Source organism: Corvus hawaiiensis, chromosome 1 (genome assembly GCF_020740725.1).
Source record: "Corvus hawaiiensis isolate bCorHaw1 chromosome 1, bCorHaw1.pri.cur, whole genome shotgun sequence".
Taxonomy (NCBI): domain Eukaryota; kingdom Metazoa; phylum Chordata; class Aves; order Passeriformes; family Corvidae; genus Corvus; species Corvus hawaiiensis.
This window is the reverse complement of record NC_063213.1, coordinates 86570084-86593185: the sequence shown is the minus strand read 5'-3', so window position 1 is coordinate 86593185 and position 23102 is coordinate 86570084. Positions and strand designations below refer to the sequence as shown.

The window sequence follows — 23102 nt, the reverse complement described above, 5'->3', positions numbered from 1 at the left end:
CAACCCGTCGTGTGGGACTCCATACAGCTGCTTTCCACTTCCGTAGATATGGGATACACATCATAAAGTCACCCCAAGACACACCTTCAAGCCTAAACTGGAATTGCTACATTTAAGTCATGTCTTTGTGTCACCTGGGTGTCCCAAGAACAGTGCTGCTACATGTTTTCAGCTGTATGTTGTGCACATCCTTGTTAAATTAATTAATGGCTTTACTTCATCCAATTTCTGCCAAAAAGATATAAAAATGCTTACACACAGGAACACTGTTGCCTCTGGTTATAAAGAGCTTTCAGATGCAAACCCTCATTCTTCCTATAACAAGTCTCTCAAATATGTCTGTCGTCCTCCGTGCTGTGCTGAATGTGGGTCAAGAGAAGCTTCATTGTCACAGAACTTCTGATACTGCATGCAGAGGTTGAAAAAAGACCATGCAACTGTAAGTAGATTAAAATGGAAAATACTGAGTCTTATAGGGTGCTCAGCCCCTGACAGTGAGACCTTCTAATCTCAGTATATGGATTTCTGGAGTTTGTATATCACAGTACACAGTGGAAGCTCCACGAATTATCTGGAAAATGATGAGTTGCATTTGAGAAAGGCCTTAGAAATGGGGTATTCTGGAGAAACTTCTTTTTTGGTTCTGTATCACAGTGATTTGAGAGGCCATCATTTAGAGGTAAGAAAATCTCAATCTTTTACATAAAACAAAATATTACTTAAAAAAATAAGTTGTTCTTGTCTTTCTTTTTTTTTTTAATTTTTTTAGTTGAAAAATATATAAAATAATCTAGAAGGCCGGCTTGTTCCGTCTGAATAGAAAAGAGGAGAAAAAAGTCTAATCGGAAAAAAATAAGATAGAAGGGTATTTTAGAGAAACCATCTTAGAGATAAGTACTGAATCTTTGTTCTCAAGTACTTTGTAGGTCAGAATTTCAGGTGGCTGTTTCCTCATATTAGCTAGAAAATGCAACATAATAAAACCTAACAACAGTGTTATTTACTTGCATGGTCTCTCTTGTGGGTAGCATGTAGACTTCTTTTTTTGTCTTCATTTTTGCTTAATCTGACTCTAAACTATCTTAGATTAAGTACATCACACAGGCAGTGATCTTTTATAGTGTCTCTATTGCTGTTTTGTAATGGCCTTTGCTCTCTGTAGCAAAAAAATGGTCATGTTTATCTAACATGAGTTCACTTACTTATTTGCCTCTTCATTCTTTTCACTTCTAGCACTTCTAATTATTCTTGAAATTTCTTTCGTTCATTATTCTGAAGCATAACCTCCTATACCAGGTTAAAACCAACTCTTTCTAATGCCTTGTGTTCTTTTATTGGCTGTGTTATGAAATCTTGGGGATTAAAAAAAAAAAAGCAGAAAAACCAGTTTATATAAACAGCTTGATATTTTTAAAGCACAGGGTCAAGCCGATCAGCTTTTAATTAGAAACAGATTAAACCTTGATCACTCCTGCAGAGCGCTACAGCATTGACTGAAGGTAATCCCCATAAGCTTTGGAGTGAGCGTAGTTGAGATATCTTGCCGGTGACTTTGCATTTAAAAACTGAAGGTCAGAAAGTCAAAGCAGCACGCTAAAGCTGGGAAGATTCTAAATCCTACTGGGTCATTGACACAAATGATGTGCTACTGGGGAACGCAAAAGAAGAGCAGTCCAAGTTACAAACCAAGTGCTAAAGTTCTCCTAAGTTCTCCAGTTCACTGATTTATGGTAATGTATGAATATCTTTTTCAGAAAAACTTACATAAAAATAGATAGTGTTGTAGCTCTTATCTGAGGAATGGAAATAACATTTTTTGTTTCTGTAGGTTTTGGCCACAGAAGCTAATGGTAGCTTCAAAATGCAATGGAAAGGCTCATGAGATTTGAGTAACAGTGTATAACCACAGAGCTGTTTAAGGCATTTCTATAGTGATCAACTTATTTAAATTGCTACATCCCAAATGTTTAAACATTCTCTGTGCTCATGTAGATGTGCATCTCTTAATATTGCTGACTATTGTGAAATCTCACCAAAGTTCTCTTCAAAGCAGTGCAGCTCCACGAGCAAGTCAGCAGAATAAGATTCTCTATCCAGCTCTGGAGAACTCAGCTGAAAACACTTTTTTTCTTATTTTACTTACACTTTTAGGGGAATATCCCTATAGGAGTACCACAAGTATTTAACTTACTGGATAATCTTATTCCTTGCTGGTATATGTTATAGTGGCTTACTTGGCTCTAAATGAAGGGCAGAGGCACTGGTGGCTGCTGTTACCCTCTGGGCATCTGCAGGAGAGACAGAAATACAGTCAGGGAAGCACTAACCTTATGGGAAGCTTTTCACTTACCTCTTCAGTCTGAAGTGTATTCAAGTATTTGAGATTAAAAGAAATTACTTTTGGAAGCAGCTTGCTTTTATTAATTAATTGAAGGTGTGTCTTGTCATGGTACCATGAGACTTAGGTAAGAGTACCTGGCAAACTGTGTGTGTGCTACAAGAACATCCTAAGACCAGTTTAGTTTCCAGCTTTTTTCAGTCTAGTGTTGATCTTTTATGTCTAATTTTTTCCATGCTAAATTGGAGTGAATTTATGGGTTTTTTATTGTGTTTTGTTTTGTTTTTTACTCCCAGGGCATCAATCTGGGAATGCATAGTACATGAGTTAGTATCAGGAACATTTACTCTTGGTATTCCCACAGGGAAAGTTACTCTGTCAAAAATGTGGAAATGAAGACATAATGATTTCTGTGAAAACCTTTTCTGGAGGAACAAATAAAAATAAGTTTTATAATTTACATTTTAAGCATAATATTCATATTTTCCTAAGTCATTGGATTGAATACAGTGAAAATTTGAATTGAACTGAATTGAAACTAAAAATCTCAGACTTCAAGAAAGTCACATGGCCTGATTAATAAGAACTTTGTTTTCTAGGATTTCTTAAACCTAATTTTTCAGGAAAAGTTGAGAGAGACTAAGCAGAGTAAATGCACTGAGTTCCAACTTATTTTTTCAGTACACATTATAGAAAAACTTTTGATGGGTAGACGGATGAGCTGGACTTTTTCACCCTTTTGCAAGTCTCAGGTGTCTCTGGTCTCTTGGTGAAGCTGGTGACTGAGCAATGACTGGCTCTTTGCACTTGACGTTTGTGTTTTTAACAGGCTTTCCTGGCCCTAAGGCTTTGCCCCCACCGCAGCACCAAGCCTTGATCAAGCCATTTGTGGCGGCAGGTGACTGTCACTAGAGGGCGATGCACATCCAGAGTTTTAGGAATTTTTGTCCCTCCAAAGGAACCGATAGGTAGCCCTGCGGGTTGCAGTTGATCCAACACAACTTGCTGCTGCTGTGCTTCTGAACTTTCTGATTAGTCGTTAGATATGTATGATAACCCTGATAAGAAAATATAAGACTTTGGGAAATGGCTAGGAGATCTCTGCCTGGAGTTTAACTGGAGATGCTGTGTCGTTTTTATGAGCACTTTTCTTATTGAGCTTTGCTTAAAACTTCTTTGCTTGTGGCACCTCTGGTTTTGTCTTTTTTTTTTCTCAAGACATTCATGGTTCTTTTTTTCCAATTACTTTTTCTTTAAGTCATTGAAACATGAATGGGTTGTTTTTTTTAATTACATAGCTTCATACTTTCTTCCAATGAACTCAGTAAATAACTTTTGCACTTGTCTAACCTATCTGGTAATGTGCAATGGGTGGCCAAAGGAACAGCTCATGCTAATTGTAATGATCTGCACATGTATCTATTGTTACTTAATTGCTATGAACTCCTACTGACACTTTACAGCAAAAGCTACACAATAATCTGAGGTACAGTGCTGTGAAGCAAAACAAGCATGCAGCTAGAAAAACACCCACACCCCAGTATTGTTTTAGTCTTTTTCTGTCACCATTTAAAGTGAACATTTGCTCTTTCAAGCAGACCTCAGCAGCAGCAGGAACATGGCCTGTGCAGCACCACGTTACAAGGACGCACAAGCCAGCTGCGAAAGGAGCTGGGCTGGACAAGATAGGAGATCCTGATAAGCCACTTACAGGAAATTTAATGTCATTTCCTGTGCCTGGGATGAACTTGGCTTCTAGTAAGATTTATCACTTGTCTCCAATTAGTTTTATTTTGGGAAACAATTGCCATACTACAAGGGTAGAAGTGATGGCACTCAGGTTTCCACAGCTACAGCCTGTTTTTCATTTTTAGGTTAAACTGCTCAGAAGTTAGGGAGGTATCTGAGTTGGAAACCATACCAAACTATCTCAGAGCTTTTGCCAGCATTTGAGAATTAAGAGTATGTTGTTATCACAGGAACCATCAGGAAGTCAGGCAAGGGTTTTATTTCTTGTGTTGCCCATTATCCTAACCAAGGAACTGAAGGGATAGGCCTGCCCAATGCTCACTTGAGAAGATATACCTTTTTTACCCTCCAGTTCCCCCAAATGGAATGGAGAATCTGTTCCTTTCTGATCTTTAGGACTTTTCAAGGAAGTTTATTTTGGTGTCCGTGTTAAGAGTCATTGTGAAACCTTCTAAATCAGGAAAACAGCAGTGACAAGCTCACAGCTGTTACCAGAGAGAGATGAGGTTGGATAGTGGGTTTGCTGGTATATTCTCCCTAAGGTGCCGTGCTGCGTCACCAGCCGAGAGATTTGGTGACTTCATGCTGACTCGTGCAGTGGGATTCCCAAAGCTCAGATCTTGGTACCCTGCCTTACACCGGGTCACTCTGGGGTGCACCATCACTGTCGGGTGTTAGAGATAAAATACTGGATTTTTCTCCAGCTCTTCTCTTTTTGGATATGTTCTTTTCCAAAGGCTCAGCTTGGCTGGAGAGCCATGTTTGGGAAAATACCACTCCCAGTATAATCAGAAGAGATATGTTACCTTTGGGTATATACATGAAATGAGCATTTATCCAGTGAACTTCATGCACAATTATTCCACTGGTGAAGCACAGCCATGTCAAGACATATCACAGATCATGTCCCTGCTCACCAATTACTTCTGCCTGGTCCCCCTGACAGGCGTGTTCAAGATGAGAGAAAGCTGTTCCTCTACAGATAAATGCTTTTAAGTTAATTAGTTCTAATACAAAATAATCAGAGCTCCTTTTTGGGGGGGCCCTGGTTCTTCCCCCTTCCGAGGGCCTAACATTCTGTATGCCTGTTGTGTACCCACACACAAGCTGTGAGATGTCCACGTAAAGAACAATAAATGCCAGAAGATGTTTGCTTACTTTCTCCTCTTCAACCTCAATATGGAGTTCCTGCTTTACAGTGATTGTTGTATCCTGTTTCCATGAGGTCTGTGGTATGCAAAGCAGTCAGGTGATGACCTTGAATCAGAGCAGATGTCATAGCACCATGTACTTGTTTCCAGTGCTATTTAACATTTGCTGTTTGCTGTAAGATAGCAAGACGGCTTTTCTTATGGTAGTTTTCTTTTAGAAGCTGGTCTGCAAGAAGTTCCAATTTAAACCTGATCTGATGCAAAGAAGTAAGTACACCATGAAGAGGTTGCAGATGAAGTGAATTCATGTTTGGTAGCAAGAATAGCTTTGACAGGTTCCACATAGCAAATCTTCTTGTACCCTCATGGCTTAAAGGGAGAAAAACAGGATTTTGGTGTTTTACTAAGATTTGTCTTTGAAAAACCGCCTCAGAAAACAGAGTTACCTTTTTTTGCTTTTCCAGTGTGAATTCTGAGGAGATTATCATCTAATAGTGTAGTCTCTGAATAACTGGGGAAACTTAATCAAGGAGGAGAAAAAGTAGAAGCTGCTCATGGTGTGCAGGGTTTTGGTACTTGTCTTTGAGCATCCTGTTCTAGGAACTCATATTTGCTAAGGTTCAAGACCTGTCTTCTCATATACCTTTTTTCCCCCATCAGGAGTGCATGCATGACATAGCTAATTACATTTTCCCCTGAGCTTGGATTTGGGGTAGAGTGGTATGTGCTGCCTACTTCCACAGCTTGTGGTGATATTCACATTTGGGAGAAATAAACTGAGGTTAAGGAATAACTATTGAGGCAAATCTCTGATTTGTACAGCTGAAACTGGCAGAAAGTCTTTGCTTAAGATTAGGGGTTTTGAAAATTACTGATCTTCATTACTTAAATTTTTCCTCAAATGCTTGAGGATCTTGGTGATCTTGTTAATGAAATTTTAGCTGGGTTGGTTATTGGTTGATATTTGTTACCCTCAGTATAACAATTTTTGTCTACTTAAGATTTTATCTCAAACAGAGACTTTTAAGTCCTAGGCCTCAGATCTCATTCAACTATATTTGATTCGAACTGGTTTCCCTTCAAGTAAGTCCTCTTTTGCTACCAAATAAAATTTGGGGAAAGTGACTTTCCCCAATACCCTCTATAATGTTATAATTGTCACTAGTCTGTAAACATCATAACAAACCCACATCACAGTGGCTAAAACATTACAACTGAAACAGTGGCATTCCACGATTAAAAACATGAGCTTCTACAGTGTAGGTCAGGTCAGTCTTTTTGCTCCAATAGTGTGCCTGCTTCTGCTCTTCAGTTTCAGTTTTCTTACCCAAAAATAGCTATTTCTTCTGATCATTAGGGTACTTGCAGAAATGCAGAAGGAATGGTTTTAAGTTCTACTATAATTGACATAGTTAAGTGTCAAACCTGTCTCTGCATTTCCCCACACAGGTATCTTTGGGATTGCTTTGCTCTGAATTGAAACCTACTAAGAAAGAGTGTCACATCCATGGATAGAATTACAGATCCTTACCAAAAAATTTCCTCATTAAAAAAAATTATCTCACCTAAGGAAAAAAAAAATTAATTTACCAGATGTCCTTGTGAGCACTGTAAGCTGAAGCACCTATTTTCTTCTATGAGTTTCAATGTATTTTGATATTTTTTGATTCCAGTATTAGGACCATTAAGATATCAAATTTACAGTAAAATTAAACAATCCCTATCCATTTTTTTTTTCTGCTCTGGTACATGAACAAAGAGCAACATTTGGGAAGTATTTATTGGTGTCTTTGTCAGGATTTCAGATTAGTAGTACATGTTTTAAGAAAAACTTTTATTTCTTGTGTACTTTGAGTAGTTGGCATTTTCATGATGCCTTATGACAGCACGTTACCTTACTGACCTCTTTTGGCACAACACACTGCAATTCCTTAATTATTTTTAATCTCTTTTTAATGTCATTAGTGCAACTAGCACATTTTCTACTGCCAGTGGAAGTGACCTGTGATAATCTTAAAATAGGGTGGCCTGACTGTGCCTGCTGCCTTCTTTTATCATCCATTCTTTTTTGTGAAGCTCTAAAAATTGGGACAGGTAAGTGTCACAAGACCTGTCTGTCAGCTGGCACGGGAAAAGTCGAGTTGCTCATCACAACTACAAAGAGTGAAATTAGCCATGCCTTGAGAAATGTCGCCTGCTCTGCGTGTGGTTCATTTTGCAGCTGCACTCTCCAAACGCAGGGAGTAGTCTTATGTGCATGAGGCAGATGAAGGTTTTTGTTTCAATGTGCTTTAATTTCTTTCAATTTAAAGCTAAGACATAACAAGTTTAGCCAATCTGTAGGAGGAAATAAAAAGGCAGTTAATACTTTTCTGTCATTCAAGCTTGTCACTTCAGATGTTTACTACTTATGAGAGCAGGCTCATTTTGACCAAACTTCATATAATTTCTTTTACAGAATATACTTGGACACCTCAGTGAAAGGTGCTTTCTTGTATTTTTTTTTAACAGCAGCTGCTGCTTTCTTGTGGTTTTGGGTTGGTGTATATTTTGTTTCTCTCTTTAAACTGCAACCTTCACAAGAATGACAGAACTAAGAGGGTTTGGAGCACCACCAAATCACATCATCAGAAAACCTCAGGATCAATGTTCTAATTAGCACCTCTCAAGAGGAGGTGACTGGCCAAAATATGCTCCGCCATCACCTTTATTGGCTTGGTTACTGAAGGTTGGCGATACAGGAGTTTTGCATCATTAGACCAAAAATAACAAAGGGAAGCAATCATATTAGTGTAATTCACTTTAGAACAAAAAGACTATCTCTTCTGAGATGCCTGCTGCATCTAAACGTTTAAGATACTTTAGTTTCTTTCTTCATGATAAGATTGCCTTATGGGAGGGACTGGGTCAAATTAGACTCTGCTCTACCCATGTGTGCTCTGTCTTTTCCAGTGTGATAGGCTTTGGTTTAAAGTGATCCTTAGACAAAGGGTAACACAAACCGAAGAGGAGAAAGTGTGGAAATGTCTCAGCAGGAGACCTTGTACTGGGGAAGGACTTGCTTTGCCTGCTTCAGTTCTGTGGACTTCTCTGAAAGGGAAGAATCAAAAATCTGCTGTTCCAGCTTTGGTATCTGAAGCCTTGGCAAGGATATTGCCCCCTTCCTTCCCCTGCAACCCCCCTTCCCCCAGTTTACACATGCATTCATTTATGATGGCACATAACAGCAAGAAAGAAAGCTGTGAAAATGAGATCCTTTTATAAAATGAAACTTGTAAATTCATCTCGCTCTAGAAATCCAAAGCATGATGATGTAATGCTGATCACTTCGTTGTCCTATGAAAAGATGTCTTTGTCCTTCATAGCACTCTGGAAGCCAAAGGTTAAAGGCTGAATACTTCCTTTGCTTTTTCTCAGGCTGAATCTTACCCAAGAGATCAACCAGGTCCAGGCGTTTTGTCAGAAGCCCTTGCAATACAGGATGAGCTCAACTTGGGAAAATGTGAGAAAAGCCATGAGATAAATGATTGGTAGGAGAAGTATGAGAGAGAAAGAAAGATTCTTTTTAGCAACTATTACATGTTATCCCACTTCCTGGTAAATGTGCCCAGAGTACAGTGTGAGTCCTGGGTCTCTGAAGTTCTTTGTGCATTATCTTGTTTATTAGATCAAGCTGCCTTTTTTTTTCTTTTCTTTTTTGGTTTCTGATTGGAATGGCACCTGTGCCACTTAAATGTGCTAGAAATTGCTGCTTAACTGAAAGGAAGACATAATGATAGGAGGTGGTCACCATCACTTGATTTCTGCTATCTTTGGGGCTTCAGTGTCACACTCAGACTTTCTAGAAGACACTGTATGTGTGCCTAGATAAATGATCTGCAGGTAATTAGAAATCTAAGATTTAAATTTAGAACTCAGCTAATATTTGAATTTGGATAAGCTCCCTGTACTGTGCATGTCTTCAAGGCCAATCTTTATCTTAGGTAATAGCAAGTGAAATTTGAAGGTGAAACTTTCCATCATAGCATTTTTTAGTAACTGTTCTTGTATTGAGCTCATCTTTATTTGTATTGTTGTAGAGTCTCAGCCTTGGACCAAAATAATAAATGTGCCCCATCCTTTGAAAACACTTTAGAGTATTTGACTAGATGATGTTTAAGGCCCCTTCCAACCCTAACTGATCTATTATTTCTGGAAGTAGTCCATGGGGGAACCCTGTAATGAAGGCACTCTAATTTTCTGCCCATATGGCTTTCTGTCATGAAATAAAAGCTCTTCGAGAATGTTCAAAATGCATTTAGGGAAAGGTCTATCACAGAAACAGGACCCTTGCCAACTTCATCCACCAACAGCTGCTCTGAACTTTTTATACAGCATTTTCTGAAAATGGTTGTACTAGGTTATGTGGGACTATGCCTCCTTATCCAAATTCTGATTTTCAGAGCCAAAGTAAACGGTGAGATTCAGAGCACTATTAGCAAATAGAGTAGTACTCCATTAGCTAGTTATGCAGCCCCTTTGTATTAAGCCTAGAGCTGGAATTCAATGAAAAATTGTAATTAAAAGGACAGTTTGGAAGAGGTAATGGTTTTATATTTTAATATTTCCCTTTACCTTGTGAAATTGTATATTATGAGCAGCTTACCTGCATTGAAGCAGCTGCCCACATTGGAAAGAAACTGTGAAATGGTGTTTATTGATCGGGTTGGCCCCTTTCTAAGGAAAAGTGAGGTTGTGCATATAGTCCAAAAAACGTTTGTGTATTATATTTATAGGCCTCAGCTGTCATATCGCTCCCAAAAGTCTAACTGTGAAAAGTTTAGCTGAATTGAATCTGTCTGGAAATTCATTATTCAGCAAGTCCAGATGCTATTGTCAATCTGTACCTGAACCAAATCCTTAGGTGCTTGAACCAGTTTTGAAAACTGAATCTCTAGCGAAGTTCATAGTCTCACTTTCTCTTAATGAGAGCAAGAGAGTACAAAGCGCTCTGAGACCAGAAGGCATTTAGTGCATTTTCTGGAGTGTCCAAATAACATATAATTATTCAGGGCAGCAGTAAGCCAAAGGCTTTTAGTTAGCACTTAAAAACACAATCATACAATGGTTTGGGTTGGAAGCAACTCTACAGATCATCTCCTAACACCCCCCATGTCATGGGCAGGGAGACCTCCCATTAGAACAGGTTGCTCAAAGGCCAACTTGACCTTGAATATTTGCAGGGATGGGGTACCCACAATTTCCCTGGGCAATCTGTTCCAGTGCTTCACCACCCTCACAGTACTCTCCTTAAAGAACTGTTTCCTGATATCTAATCTAAATCTGCCCTCTTTCCATTTAAAGCCATTCCCCTTTGTCCTACCACTACATGCCTTTGTGAAGTCCTTTTCCAGCTTTCTTGTACTCTCTTTAAGTACTAGAACATGTTCTGATAAGGTCTCCCTGGAGCCTGCTTTTTTCTAGGCTGAACAGCCCCAAATTTCTCAGCCTATTTATATAGGTCAGAGGTGCTCCAGCCCTCTGACCGTTTTCGTGGCTCTCCTCCACACTAGCTCCAGCAGGTCCATGTCCTTCTTAAGCTGGTATAAATAATAGTAAGGGTGATGACAACACAAAGTGAGAAGCACTGTTTGTGCTGGTCTCCAACTCTTAAGTTCATTGGTTCAAACCTATAAAAACATATAGTTTCATTTTCTTTCTTTTGAAGTCTTTTTGGTAGGAAATATATTTGATAAGCATGATAGTTTGAAAAGTCTCTGCAGTTAGGAAGACATGATTATTGAAGTCAGGGAAATAGAAACAAAAACTACACCGAGTCTTATGAAAACTCCAAATAGCCTTTGTGTGAGTTTTAGGGGGGCTTATGTTTCTGGTTTTTGGGGTTTTTTTAAGCTTCTCAGGCCAGCCTTCTTGGGGTGCACTTTCCATCAGAATCTTGTGCTTGCTTGTATACAGCACAGCAAACATGGTAACTTGAGGCCTGACAGCAGCCTGGTGTTTCATCTTGGCTGACTAGATCTGCATCTCTTATAGTTGTCCTCTGCTGTGAGCACACTATCACGGCTTCAGGTACCTATATACCTGTGCTAGTTAGGAATTAAGTTATTTCACCATTTCTATACACGCAAGTGTACAGAAGACACAGCATGAAAAACATCCTGAGAGTATCTCTGGTTTCTTACTACTCTTTTTCTATGAAACAGCTCTTTTATGTAGATAGCCTGCCAGGCTATCAAACAGACCTAGTTTTGAATTACTGTTTCTTGATATTTTCTGGGCTTTTAAATCTAATTAATTAAATATGCTATGGAAAATCAAGCAGCGTTTTCCTCCTTAGCCCAGAAAAACATTGTAATCTTACAAGAGTGCTGGCCCAGCAATAGATAAATAATATATTGGGCAGATGTTTGACAACAGACTTTATTAGCAGTCATGAGTTTCCACATAAGTCATAAGTTGCTCTGTGCTGTAATTTGTGTCTGTTGTATCTTTATAAGCCTTGGGGCAAGGTATTGTGTCTAAGACAAGTACTGCTTTATGTCCTTGCTGATGTCTGTCATTTGATTAACCTACAGTGTTTAATCAATCTTGGCTTGAAGGACAGGTTCTGGTCAGGTGATGTGCTCAAACATACAGGCAGAGAGTCCTCTGGGTAGAAAGAGAGAGAGTGGCAGGGTCTTCATTGTTTCTCTCCTGCCAACAGATACAGGAAAAGTATAGAGAATAAAACATGTGAAAGTCTTGGGCCTGTTCTCTGTCACCCTTGCTCCACAGATGTTTAAACAAGTCCTTTACTCCCTAAGCATTTGTGCTAGATACTTTATTTCCTTTGAAAGCAAGACTTCAGTTATCTTCCATCCTCAGAAGAGACCAGAGATTTGTTTTCAATGTCTTTGCTGAAGCATGCTGGCTGCCAGTTCATCTTCAGGTACCTGGTATAAGCAGAAAAGACAAAAGATTATGTGAGCTCATATACCACTTCATATTGGCTGCAAAGTGTAAAAGGAAACAAGGAAAAGATTCAGAAACAAGTTGTGGAAAAATGTTTTCAAGACAGAAAATTACCTGTAATAGACAAATATTCTTTAAAAACAAGCAAATGACAACAAAAAGTGCTGCTTTGGAGTATCACTATGGTCTAGTTATCTTGATATATGTTTTAGAACTTCAGAGCTGTGATAAGAATGGACTCCACATTTTTTCAGTCAGGAAGAGTATCCCACTGCAAAGGCAGTGTCCCCCTTGGGCCGCTGCCTGCTCCTGTAGCCTGCCACCAGTGCTGAACAGCAGTGTTGGCAGACTGGTACTCATCTGCCAGGGCCAACACTGAAAAAGTGAATGGACAGTTCTTGTCAACAAATTAGATAATATCACCACTGAAATTTAGGAAAGACCAGCATGTACCTGTACGAGCTGTCAAAAAGGTCTGCATTCACAGCTCCGGAGCCTTGAAGCAATAACACCAAGAGTTAATTGTCTGGGCAAACTCCCAGTTTGCTACCTAAAGGGAATTTCATCTTTTACTCTGGTGTTCTTTTCTTTTTCCTCACTATTTAACCAATTTCTGTTCTGACAATGCTTAAATAACCAACTATTGAATCATAAATACATTTCAACAAGTCTTTTTATTTAGAACAACTATGTCTACAGCCTAAAGATACATAACCACTGATATAACAAGGTAATATCTTATTTCATTAAAATTTACACATTTAAAAGAAAAACAACAAAACCTGACTTTGAGGTTGTACTAGTATGGGTAACTTTCATGAAGGTGACTTTTAGGAAGTAGAAGATAACAAATGAAATGGACAAAGCTGTTAAAATTTTAAAGGGTAACTTTCTATTTGAAGAACCTTGTTTTTGATCCCTGATTGAGGCAGTCTTAGGAAAACCGTACTATGAGGAATGTTAAACCATCTGCATCCAAATGTTTAAGGGAATGTGAAAATTCACTGAATCACTAGTTGTTCTTGAAATGTCTATGCATGTAAGGCATGGACAGGATTTGGAATAACCTGGAGAGTTGATTGTTTGCACAGTAGTAGGGAAGAAGTGATCCAGATCAGAATAAAAAGCAAAACTGAGACATGCATGAAATTGTTAGACATGATGAGATCAAAATACCATGCAAATTAAACAAAATATCTTGTTTACTTATAGCTCAGAGTTATGCAATGGTGAATTAGTTGGGCTAACATAGGCTCATTTATGCAAGATACCACCAAATAACCCATCTTGGGTGTTGCTTTTGTACCTGTAAGGGATTGTCACAGCTTGTCTTCACAGGACATGTGAAAATCACAGCATGATCCTATGGATATCAGTCACTACTTCTGAAGGGACTTAAGTGGTACAATACAGTGGGAATTTATATTTCACAAATATAGATTTTTTTTTTTTTTTTAACTTCTGGTTTAAAGTGCTGGTATATAAACCAGTAGTCATATATAGGGAGTCAGGGAAATGGAGACATTTTATGCTTCTCTGTGGATTATACTCTCTTGCCTTGAATTTGTTTGTTTTTTTCTTGGCACAAAGTCTTCAGAAGAAATATAATAATGTACATACGTGAGGCACTAACAGTAACTTAAGCTTGCCTGTTGGATTGAAAATGCAGAATACCTTTGACAGCTCTCCAAGTCTTATGCTTTCAGCCAAATTAGTAATGTTCCAATTAAATCTTCTTCAGGAGGAATTTCTTCACTGAGAGGGTGGCCACACATTGGAATGTGTTTCCCAGGGAGTTGCCAGCCCTGGAACTGTTCAAAACACCAAGTAGACATGGCACTTTGAAATATGGTCTAGTGGGAGTGGTGGTGTTTAGCCAAAGGTTGGAATCAATGACTTTGGAGGTCTTTTCCAACCTTAATGATTCTATCAAAGCAAAAAGCTACACAGCCTAGCACATTTCACATTTTTGAGAACCTACCCCACAACTTAGAAGTTTCTCCACAGCTGCCAGTGCTCAGTGGCCTGAACAAGCCAATGTGCTGCAGACAGCGAGGAGAAATGCTGACTCCTCCATCCCTTTGTCATTGACCCTGTTTTCCCTATGGACCTTCCCTCCTAGGGCCAAGAAAAGTTCTCTAGTTTAGGGGCTGCTGGTTTTTGGTTATTTTTTTTTCCTGTGGTTTTTTTTTGGTATTGGGGCTTTTTTTCTTTCTTCCTTCCCTTCCAGCAGAGATGATGCCCCATAATGTCTGCAGTTTAACATTTGAAGGCAGAGACAAAGTTCTGAGTATCCAGACAGAAGGAAGGTGCTGCCTTTGGATACCTGAACTTCATTGTGTTAATGCAAAACAACATCTTCCTTAAGCCTTATGATGTGACCTGAACATTTACTGATCGAAGGACGCATAGCCTGACAAACAAATCATTCAACAAATACTTTTCTGGATACTTGTGAGCTTTGTACTCGAGTTCTGTTTGTCTTTCCTTCCAGCAAGCAATCAAGCTAGCAGGATTACTTGGGAAGTTTTGGCATTAAAGCAGTGATTGGAAAGAGTTCACAGAAAACAAGACTTGAGCTCAGAAATGCAACATTTATAAAGTAAAAAAAAAAGAAAAGGTTGGGTGATCAACTTGTGCTTGTGTGTATTTTCAAAATACTTGGCATTTTAAGTATGGTTCCTGAAGCAATGGGTGGACAATTATTATACATCATTTTAGTTTAAAAAATGTTTAACATGTAAAAAATCTACAAAGAAGAAATTGACAAGAAGATAGTGTTCTTAAATTATCCGTATAGCTATTAAATCCACAGTTTAATCAGTGGATAACTTGAAATATCAATGCCATTTTCCCCATGTGAGAAAAGCTACCTCTGCATAAGCTAAATACCTGTTCGCAGTTGTTAGTAGCAATTTGATACAGTTTTAATTATGATTCCAAGACAGCAATGCAACAAAAGCCATGAGAGGGCAATACTTTTGCATAGCTTGCACAGGGAGCTGGGGTTTGGATGATTCCCCTAATCAGTCTCCGTTCCAAAAACTACAGAGCAGTGCATATTTCTTTGGGATCCTTTTAATCTCATCCTTTGGGATGAGATTAAACTCCTTCTCCATTAGCAATGCACCTAAAAAGAGTAGTTTTTCAGACTGCCCACCTACACTTCAGAGCCATTTACAGTTCCAGTAGCAACCGCTGAAACTACTGACAAAAATGTCTAATTGGAAAAAGATTCAATTATGCTTTAATTTTCAAGTGGAAAATTAGTAAAATGAGTTCAAATGAACAGTGTATTCTATTCAGACACCCAGCATGGGAGCAGCCTTGGCAAAAAAATGAATGCATAATTAAAGGTAGCTTCGCCCTCCAGATTGGTCCAGATTTCAGCTAATTTTCTGCCTTAAACACTGCTTTAGACCTCTTACTTTTTCTTTTTTTTTTTAATTGTTCGGATTCCAAATCACTGCACTTGCTGAAAGGATGTATTCTTTTCAAAGATTTCAGAAGTTAGTCTTATTTTCTATCTGCACGTCATTTGGCTGAATTATTCTGAACAAAAACTGCCAGAAAGTAGCCTCAGATCTCAAAAGAATTCTTGAATTTCCAGTACCTTACAGGTTTTCACACTTTTTTCCTTTTTCTGTAAATCTGTAGATGAGGATCCTGGCTCCAGAAAGAATCTAACTAAGCTTTCTCTTAATGAAAACAATTTGGTTGGGTTTTTGGATTAGATTTGATTTTGCTTAATCTAGTCATAAGGCCTTTTGAAAAATAGCAGTTAAAACTACAGGCCTTCCCATGTTAAAAAGAAAATTTTTCTGAGTTCTTTGCATTTAAAAAAGGTGTAGCTTAATTGAACCTTGTCTCTAGAATATATTGGGGGGAAAAAAACACAGTGATGGCTTTTTTCGTTCTTGGAAAAAGAGGCTGGGATTTTTTGTCAGAATCGCTATCACCTTGGTCAATGAGATGGGGGAGGCAGTGGTGTAACAACTGGTGAGCTTTGTGAAATTGTATCAATTTACAAATCCTAGTAATTGAATGATTTACATGCAGCAAAAGAAGTAATTGCTAACTGTAAGAAATAAAAAGGGGTGGGGGAGGATTAGGGGAATCATTGGGAAACAAAGACTCTTTGTGGGATTTACAAGAGCCAAACACAGTTTCTTTAAACCAGTTCAGCAGGTTAAATGTAGAGATGTTTTGTCTTTCAACAAGAAATCCCCTGGAATTGTCAAATACTCTTCAACCCAGACAGTGATTCATTGTCCACTGAATAAACAAAGTAAAAAAGCAGCTGTGAACATCATGATAAAAACACCTCTGAGAAACATCCAGAGCTTTGAGGGCTGAGATCTCAGTGGCAAATTGTGATCCACCTCCAACCTTAGCTTTACAGTAGCTCCCAGTTTGTTCCTAAAAGGGTGCAGGAGTTCTCTTCACTAAGCACCATATTTCAGCATCTACCCGACTAGCACTGAATCAGTATGCCTTGGGGGAAAAAAAAGACTGGGGAGAACACTTTTTAAATTGAATGGAAGGTTTTACAATTATTCCAGCTCTGTGTTCACTAACTAGGTTCCTGATACTGACTCAGTGAAAACAACATGTATTGTATATTAGCACAATGGTGCTGAGTGGAAAAAAAAATATCTCCAAATGAAATTTCCATCTCAAAAGCAGTCTACTCTTATCTGAACTTAGCTGTTTCCTATTAGTTGATTAGTATTTAAATCTGGTGATAAAAATGAGATGGAAAGAATGAGCTGTGCCTTAGCAGTCTTGATAGAGCTCCTGTTAGGTGTTCTAACTCTGAGTAAACACAGAGTACAGTAACAAATCGCTTTAAAACTTCTGCCACCTCTCAGGTAGAGACCACTTCTTGGCAAAAGGAGGAAATGTTCTTACTCAGGGGCTGGGTTTATTAAGGGCACATAGTAGATTACAAGGAGAAAGGTTGTTTCTAGTCCAAATTACGCTGTCTCTTTGTAATCTACAATGATGGATCTAGAAGAAAAAAAAACATCTGTCAAAAGAGCTGTTATATTGGGAAAACAGGAATATGTACATTTATTTCTCTGCAAACTTTTCAAAGACTTCTGCTTATTACTTCAATAGAGAGAGTAAAAAAAAAAAAAAAAAACAAACTTCCAAAAGCCAAAAAACCTTCTGACTGGACCAGATGCCAGCATAGCATGTGAATTTACCCCTGCCTTGAGATGAAATAGTCTTCTAGTACCTAGAGCTCCTGCCAGTGTTTTAAAGCATCTGTTGAAAACAAATGCTGCAGTAATCCAGTGGACAGGCTCTGTGCATGTAGTCTGACCAAATTTTCCAGTAAACAGCCACCTTCTAGGCAGGACCATTATCAATGAGGTGATCTTTTTCTAGCAAAACTATCAGAAATGTTTAGGGTGAAAATTGTGACAGGACTGGAAAAGATCAAATTGTCTCATGACAACAGTAAATCATAATGTGCATGGAAGTGCAAATATTGTCGACCAAAATTTCTTAGCAATTACTGGTGGTTAAAAGAATGAAGAAGTTGGTAAAATAAGTGAAAAGAGGTATTGTTGAAATACTCCAAAGTTGTGTTGGGAAGCATGACTATTATCTCTCAATTCCTGGTTCATCAGTCACCTTGAGACTAAGAGCTCAGAAACATGCATTTGACTTGTATATTTATTTTTACTTTAACTTTTATAATAAATCCAACCCTGAAGAGAAAGTTGGAAAAGAAGTTTGAACATCTACTAGAGTGAGATTTTGCTCAAGGTATGTGATTGGGTTAATGGAACACTACTTTAATAAATCCTGCCAATGAATAACAGAGTAATAGCAATAAAAGCTCAGTATGAAAAGCTGCTTCAATTTCCAGACATGACAGTCTTTTGAAGAAATAAACTCCTTCTCTACCTTACCCAAATTGTATAGTGCCATTAAAAATTTATCTCTTGCTGTTACTAGGTTTTAAATTATAAAGAGAAGGCTGGAAGATATTATATAAAGACTGAAGCTACTGTTTCAGTGTCTTGTTCGGGCACTGCTTACCAGCTGATTTACTTATGCCTTGTGCCAAATTATGTAAGAGTGTGTTGAAGAAACAAGAATGTTTTTTCTTGGCACTTGTGATTGGTTACAAATACACCCAAAAATGTTTCTTAAGACCCAGAGCTGTACTAGTTTCTTTTTGGCATTTCTTATTTGCAGCTGAGGTGAAGAGCTTTTATTTTAAAGGGTGAAATAGAAATGGTAAACTGTTTGAGGGGACGCAACTTTTTTATTTGGTGGAGGCACAAGACGCTTAATACTTTTAGTAGTTTTCTCCTTGCTTTCAGAGTAGCTAACAGGAACTCATAAAATAATGGTCTTAAAAAAAATCATCACCTTCAGTAGCCAATGTTTTCTTCATACCTGAAGAAAAAAAAGTTAAATATTTAATATGTGCATACAGGGGGACACCTCCCTCCCCACACACACACACACACACAAAACCCCAAAACCTAAAACAAAATCCCGAACCAAAACCACTGCACCCCTAAAAAACCTTTCTGAAATTTTTTTTTCTACTGGCTTGAGAACCTGAGTTCTCTGCTGGCAGCATTGGTAACTGTAACAAATAAAGCAGCACAAAAAAGTAAATTATTGTTTTCAGATGCTGATGGAAGACCATGGAACACTTAATCAGATGTTTCCAGGCACAAGTCTTTTGTATCAATACTTGAAAGCTTACAAACCTCTCAGTGGTTTACATGCCAGACTCAATTAAACCCTCATTTAAGATCATTCACCTTCACTGAAAGCTGCTCGCTCAGAAAATCCTAACCAGAGACTGCTTTTCAGAGGTTAAGTATGGATGTTGTAGGCAGTCAGAATTGGTTCGGTGTGAGACATCTCTGGCCAATACATAAGAGAAGCATAACTGGAGTCGCAGGATTGCTTATAGAAAGGGCAGAACAGCAGCATGCTTGGGATTTTTTCTTTCTGTCTTTGTATTGCTTAAAGTCCACTCTCCTTCCACAGTTCTATTTCAATTTCAGGAAACAAGATTTTTACTTCCAGTACCACACTCCTTAAATTGCAATTTTTTCCATTTTTCTGCCACTTGTGTTTGGGAAATGTACTAATTGCCTCTCCTAACAGAAACAGATAAGAATTCATGTTGCTTGATCCCATTTTTGCTGGTACTTCTTGTGGCCTGGGGTGATTAACCTATTTTTGCTGGGTCACTCTCCACTTCTGTAAAGCAGGCAGAATTCTCAATACCTATATTATTCCATAAGGATGTTTTAAAACTTGGGTAAAGTGTTAATTTTGTTAAACTTGTAAAGCATAGTTAAAGATTTACCAGTGAGAAGTACTATATTCATGCTAACATTTTGAAGACTACCTGCGCTTACAAAGATAACAAGCCAGTGAGTTGAAGATTAAAAACTAGGAACAGAGGTCCCATTGACATGTGTTTGTATAAATTAGTAGGAAGGAATAGAACAACTAAAGAAAACACTTAGATAAAACAGGATTTATCATTCCCTAGCGTTTCACTAGATATCAACATCTACTTACAGCTTCTATCAGGGCAACTTTTCTGCAAAACTGTGACATTTTCAAAGGTTGCAGGAAGAATTAAGTTATCATAAGATGAGATGGTTCTTTGCTTCTAAAACTGCATTTCTATGTGGGTGAATAGTAGTTCCCTTCTTGCTGCTTTACCAGGAAATAATTGCTTGCATTTCTGGCAGTTTTAAGTTGTTTCTGTTTGTGACGCAAGTTTCCATCCAGAACTTTACCTGAGTGCTATTATTCCAATACAAAACTGCAAGTTAGGGTTTCTTTCCAGAGCCTTCTACAGTATTTTGTCTTTTTGCTCTCTTTTTTGTCACCACTTAAAAACCATTTGTTGGTTTGAAACAGTCACTCTTCCAGCTGAACAGATGTGAACCAGTGCATGAAAGCTCTAAGGAATGTTCCATGGCAGCATCTGCTGCTTCACTTTAAAGTTTATTTTTAACATGAAATACTTGTGAGCTTTCATTTGTAGCTGAAATGCTGTCTTCTCAAAGCAATGCAATTAGGTCTGACCCTTCAGCACAAGGGAAAAAGGTATGATGATATGTGGTTTTAAAGTAGAGCTGCTGCAGGCAAGTCTGCAAGTGACTTTGCTTTGTTATTCATCACGTTTGTGCAGATCTATATATCTTATATGCTAAAATTTCCTTTGAAGTCAGGTTGTGTCATAGAACTGCATCTTCAGAACCAAATCTTATCAAAAGCTTTGGTAAACTGTTTTTGGGGGGTTTGAATGTATTTCTTATTCTAGCTTACAGTCTCCTTATTGAAGACAATGTGTTGTTTTTAATAGGAAATTGTCTCCTTAATTTTTGTGTGACATCACATTGGAATCATTGCTGCTATTTCTGTGCATAAGACTGATGTCAAAGTGGTAGGTATGAGGCATAATATGAGCTCTGAGCTTCTGGGAGACAGAAGGAGGCAGTAGCAAAGGCTTTGCTGTAGTTTATAGCCCCTGGGGAGTCAGTGTGGGCCTCAGCATGGCTGGAGCACTGGGGGAATGAACCATTGGGGCTGCCAGGGTAGCACAGAGATGCTCCCTGTTCTGCTCACCCAGGCTTGTGAGAGAGGGGGGTCATTTTACTGCCCAGAGACAAGTGGCAGCTCACATCACTCAAAGGGGAGTCCCAGATTCTGGCTTACAGCAGTTTTCCACTCATTTGGTGCCAGGACTGGTGGAGTAGGAGAGAATCTCTAACCCATTATTTCCAGCCATGCAAAAGGACAGGCAGGAAACATATTTAAGCAGATGTCTTGTGTTTTAACAGAATTTCAGTGAGTCATCTGCATGCTGTTAGGCACTCAATGCACCAGACAGCTTTCTAACGGCTGTGGCATCTTGCTCACAATCTAATATGATGCACACATTCCACATAATAAAACCCCACATCTTCAGCTGGGTAAGGTCCATAATACCTTTTTAACCTTAGTAAATTTGCAGTTGAGGACCTGGCACAGGAATGCAAAGCCCAACACAACCTCAGTCTGATTTGGTGGTAAGAGCCAGAACCTGGCCCTGGCCTGTAAGTTGCATTGCTGCAGGAATCTTTTGGGACATAGCATTTGTCATCTTTAGACAGCCCATGCGGACAAAAGGGGTTTTGTGAGCTGGCTGGCAGCCTGTGAGGTATGTACGTGGCTGTGTGCTACCTTAATTTTCTCCTTCTTTGTCCCGACATGCCACTCGGGGACTGACTCAAAGTGAATTAAAAGAAAAGAAAGATGTTTCAGCTTTTAACAGCAGCAAGCTCTTTTTCTTCTATGGGTGCAAAAATGAATGTCTTAAATCAGGTAAATCATGATCTTGTTACACGTGACAATATGGTGCAGCAGCTACTGAGGGCAGTAGGAAAGTTTCTCTTTTCCACCTGTCTTTTTGATACTCACCTGCATGTTCCTTCTCCCCCTAGCAAAAGAAATAAAGCCCCATGTTTCTAGTCCTCAATAATATAATCTCCTTAATCAATTTGATTGCTGAATGGAAGCAGCAGAGGAGGACATGCATCCAGGTAATGATTTACTTACTGCAAGGTCAAGGAAAATACTTGCGCACAGCCATGGCCTGCATAGCTGATAATGAACAAGCCTGTTTCCTTGGTCCCACACTTCTGGCCTTCCACTAAGCCTGGATGTGAAGCAGCAATTTCTATATCAGGAATAGCAAAGCAAACCCTCACCTTCATCACTTGCTTGGATGACTGCCAAATGTTTGCACATATGCTATGTGTTTCATACACCTGATTACTTGATGTCAAGAATTGACATGGAGCCATCCCTGGGAATAAAATCTAGGTAAATCAAAACGTGTTACAGAACCACAAAGAAATTATTTAACAGTGACAAGTAGTGTGGGAAATAAACAGACAAATTTATGGCAATATGATCTCTAAACTGAATCTTACACTGTTGCAGAGCTGAACTTGGATTAGTATAATTTGGAGTTTCTTATAAGCCTGTTTTTTCTGTTTCACACAAACAATTCAGTCATTTTCTTTTAAAAGACAAATTAATGTTTTTTCCACTCAGTGTCTCCACTTATTCTGTAAAAATAGTTCTCATCAAATGTCATTTTTACTTATGATTATCATACCAGATTGTCTAAAGACACTTTTAATTATGCTATGCTGGATGGGGAGGGATAACTTTAGAGACTGCTTTGCAAGTGCTGCTGTTTGGTTTTGCTTCTTCCGTGGTCTCAAACAACGCATATTGCCTTTTTGACTAAGGTGCATCCTTTTTATCAATGTACTCATATAGTTGGCTCGCAGCCTCAAAACTGGGAGTTATTTCAGGTGAATCAAGCAGGAGCAGTATTTCTTCTCCTGAAGAAAAAAGGCCTCTTAGTTTCACCCTTTGATTAATTTCAGGCTAATTTTAGTAGATCTTGAGCTTTGAATATGGTGTTCTCTGAACTGTGTGAAAACACTTCACTGACTTAGTGTTGCTGAATTTCTGGCATTTGCTTTCTCAGATTCTCTAATGTCCTGCAGAGAATTCACATTGAATCCTAAACTGATGAAGAAGTGATCTCACTTTCACCTACGGTAGTATCAGACCTTTTCTCTTTGAAGTCTCAATCTACTGCAGCCTGTTCTGAATAGCTTTGACTTGCAAGTTCTGTTCCTATATTGGAAACCAAAATCTTGTCATGCAAGAGGATGGTTTGTCCTGCTATACATACTTTAATTTGCACTGTTATCACAGAGAGGCTGAAAAGCACAAAATCAATGTAAAGAACCTGGCTTTTGGAAATCTAGTTTATTGCTCTTCAGTGAAACCAAAGAGAAATTGCATCATACATCTCTGCTTTTGTGAAGTTTAATACAACATAACATCTG

At 38.5% G+C, this 23102-nt stretch overlaps 1 protein-coding gene across 4 annotated transcripts in view; it reads left to right on the top strand.

The window, feature by feature from the left end:
* The first annotated feature begins 554 nt into the window (after window positions 1–554).
* Window positions 555–23102, top strand: part of COBL (cordon-bleu WH2 repeat protein) — a 206425-nt gene continuing 183877 nt past the window's right edge. For 2 of the 4 annotated variants that reach the window (XM_048312749.1, XM_048312734.1), the window contains exon 1: window positions 1633–1730. The gene's annotated coding sequence lies outside the window, so the exon portion shown is untranslated. Of the gene's footprint in view, window positions 680–1632; window positions 1731–23102 lie in introns of those variants that run through there. The other 2 variants (XM_048312776.1, XM_048312766.1) reach the window with 2 other exon arrangements.